This window comes from Apium graveolens, chromosome 7, assembly GCF_009905375.1.
Source record: "Apium graveolens cultivar Ventura chromosome 7, ASM990537v1, whole genome shotgun sequence".
NCBI lineage: Eukaryota > Viridiplantae > Streptophyta > Magnoliopsida > Apiales > Apiaceae > Apium > Apium graveolens.
In genome coordinates, this window is record NC_133653.1 from 238,507,928 (window position 1) to 238,511,663 (window position 3,736).

A 3,736-nucleotide genomic window follows, 5' to 3' on the forward strand; every position below is an offset into this window, starting at 1 on the left:
TAAGCTTCAACTCCTCTAATTCAGATTTTTCATTAGCTTGCTGCAGCTGGAGTTGTTGTTTCGGTGCATACTGCGGTTGCTGAAAACCAGAGGGGTTGTACTGCTTAGCTGGATACTGCTGATAAGGCTGTTGAACCGCATTCTGAGCATTCCTTTAACTGAAATTAGGATGATTGTGGTTGTTTGGATGATAGGTGGCTGGCACAGGTTGCTGCGATCGCTGGAAGTTGCTCACGAATTGAGCTGATTCATTAGAAATTGCGCACTGATTAGTCTCATGGGCACCAGCACAAAGCTTACAGACACTAGTGATTTGATTAACTCCATAATTAGCCATAGTGTCCACCTTCATTGTCAACGCCTTAAGTTGGGTAGCGATAGAAGTTGATGCATCCAACTCCAGAATTTCTGCAATTTTTCCCTGAGTCAACCTCTGGGTAGGATTCTAGTACTCATTAGAAGCCATCAGTTCAATAAGTTCATAAGCTTCATCGTAGCTCTTAGCCCACAAGGCTCCTCCTGATGCAGCATCAAGTATGGGCCTAGAAGTAGGACCCAATCCATTGTAGAAACAGTTGATAATCATCCAATCAGGCATGTCATGGTGTGGGCACTTCCTTAGCATCTCCTTATATCGATCCCAAGCCTCACACAGCGATTCTCCAGTTTGCTGCGCGAACTGGGTAAGAGCATTCCTGATTGATACAGTCTTCGCCATGGGAAAAAATTTAGTGAGAAACTTTTGAGCAAGATCTTCCCAAGTTGTGATAGACCCTTCTGGTAGAGAGTGTAACCAGCACTTAGTTTTGTCCCTCAAAGAGAACGGGAAGAGTCGCAGCTTGATAGCATCTTCAGTCATACCATTAAAATTGAAAGTGTCGCAGATCTCGATGAAATCCCTGATGTGCATATCGGGGTCTTCGGTAGGAGAACCCCCAAACTGAACTGAGTTTTGTATCATCTGGATCGTGCTTGACTTGATCTGAAAAGTGTTAGCCGTGATGCCTGGTCTAATGATGCTAGACTGAATGTCATTAATCTTAGTCTTAGAATAGTCCATCAAAGCCTTCAGATTCTCTATTTGATCACCCGTAGCTACTACAATTGGCTCTTCAACGTTCTCTTCTTCTTCTACCTTCTTTTCTTCCTCAAAAACTTCCCTACGAATTACCACAAGTTCTTCCTCGGCTTTATCCAGTGTTCTCTTGTGAGTACGCGAATGCGTATGCATACACCTTCGCTAGATCACCTGAAATAAAATAAGGAAACAAATAGGTAACAATGTTCGAGTCAATGAACTTTAACGACCACTGATGCAAAGCACATAAACTAGTAATTAACACTGCAGTCCCCGGCAGCGGCGCCAAAAACTTGTTAGTCGCTAAACACGCGCTAATATTACACGCAAGTATACGAGTTCGCAAGTAGTATAAGATATAAATCAATTTCGATCCCATAGAGACTGTATTGGTTAACTATCTAAATTACGCACCTAAGCAACAATGTATGGTTATTATTCAATGCTAAGACGATAATAAAGTGAGGTTGAGTATAACTATGAATTAACTAATTATTATACTACGAGAATAAAATAGTCTGGTTTAATATATATGACAACATGGGATTCTAACTTCATTAAGTACTTCATTCAATAGCTTTATTATTCTCAACCTTAGCATGCAATGGTGATGACACTAATCAGACAACAGGAAACTGATAAACGCCAACTTTCGTTGGACGAGTACCATTCTACCAGACATCCACAAAAGGGATAGAAGCTGAATAGGCACCAATTATATTGAGACCCTATATGTCTATAGAATTTGACAACATAACGGTTTTATGCACAAGTTATCTATCTTGATTACATAGGGCAAGTAAGATGGGTAAAATTACCTACAAATCATGCATAATAATACATGAACCTATGCTAGCATGTCAAGTTCTAAATCCTTAAATTCACTTTCGCTTCATTAAGAATTAACACACTATCTTATAAGTTCGCGACACTCATAAGATGAATAAGCATAACCATAACTAGGATATCATACAATCACCACACACTAAGACATCAAATAGATTAACTAAGGAAATCCATAAATAAATCCGCTAGAACCCCACGATAACGATTAGCCCATAATCGAACTCATCGCCAACGTGGGTTCCAATGAAAACATGATATAACGAACGTAGTCTTTATACGAATAAATAAACCAAAGTACACACAAGAATATAGGTTCAAACAAACAAGAAACAAGCATCCAAATTACAACTGAAAACAAAGATTCACAAGAATAAACTAGATCATCTTCGCCTTTGTTGAATTGTGTCAAAAGATCTTTTGTCGTCTTCTCCTCCTTGATGTCTTCAAAACTCTGAATTATATCTTGAAAAATGACCTAAGTTATGTTTATATAAAGTTCCATGCACCCCAGGAGTCCAGAATTTGAATTGCACAAGAATCATGATTTTTAACTCCCGACTCAGCGCGGGCGCGTGCTTCACCAGCGCGGGCAGGCTGACTTTCTGTTCCCTGGCGCTGCCGCGCACAACATTAGCGCGGGCACGCCGACCTTCTGCCAAAAAACTTTATTTTTTTCTTCCTTATTCCTTGCAGCTTCGAGCCAGTCTTCCATTCTTTTATTCCAACACATCCTAAACACCATATTAGCATCAAAACAATGCTAATTCACCTGATTCTCAAAGTAATGCCTGAAATGCAAAAACACTTGAAAACATGTTAAAACACAAATAACTTGAGTACAAATACACCAACTCAAAGCTTATTAGAGCATAAATAAGTGTCATTAATGCCACTTAACAGAGGCCTATGTTGATTGCATAGAGAGAGGTCCTCATGTACCAATGAGAGCTGCAACTGGCAATGAACCATCTGTTCCCAAACCTAGGCATGAATGGTCAGTTCCTGATATTGAGCAAGTCAGGAAAGATAAGAAGGCCATGAACATTTTGTTCAATGGAGTTGATAGTGATATGTTTGATAACATCATTAACTGTAAAATAGATAAAGAGGTTTGGGATACAATTCAAATTATCTGTGATGGTACTGAGCAAGTAAGGGAGAACAAGATGCACCTATTGATTCAGCAATATAAGCATTTCCACTGTGAAGAAAGTGAGTCTCTCACTGATATTTTTAGTAGATTTCAAAAGCTACTAAATGCTCTGAAGTTGCATGGAAGAGTCTATCAAACAAAAGACTCTGACCTCAAGTTCCTTATATCTCTTCCAAAAGAGTGGAAGCCAATGACAGTTTCATTGAGAAATTCTCAGGATTACAAGGAGTTCACCTTGGAGAGACTATATGGCATCCTAAAAACTTATGAGCTTAAAATTGAGCAAGATGAGAGGATGGAGAAAGGAAGGAAGAAAGAAGGGTCCATAGCACTGTTTGCTGAGTTAGAGAAAGAGAAAGAGATGAAGGTAGAAGTTGTTGAGTCTACATCAAAGGTCTGTGAAAGTAAGGGTAAAGGGCTGGTAGCTGAAAATGAAGATCACTTGAGCCAAGATGACATGGATGATATTGATGAACATCTAGCATTCCTATTCAGAAGATTTTCCAAGCTCAAATTCAAAAAGAATTTTGGAGCAGGCAAGCCAAATAGAAGCATGGTGGATAAATCCAAATTCAAATATTTCAAATGTGGCTTGGCAGGGCATTTTGCCAGTGAGTGTAGAAAGTCTGATTCTAGCAAGAAGAAGTTTGAGCCTGCTG

The 3,736-nt window shown here is 39.3% G+C and overlaps 1 non-coding gene across 1 annotated transcript; it reads left to right on the top strand.

The window, feature by feature from the left end:
• The first annotated feature begins 596 nt into the window (after positions 1–596).
• Positions 597–703, top strand: LOC141675454 (small nucleolar RNA R71). Its single transcript, XR_012556106.1, has one exon. It is a non-coding gene; the product is annotated as a small nucleolar RNA R71 (small nucleolar RNA).
• The last annotated feature ends 3,033 nt before the right edge of the window (positions 704–3,736 follow it).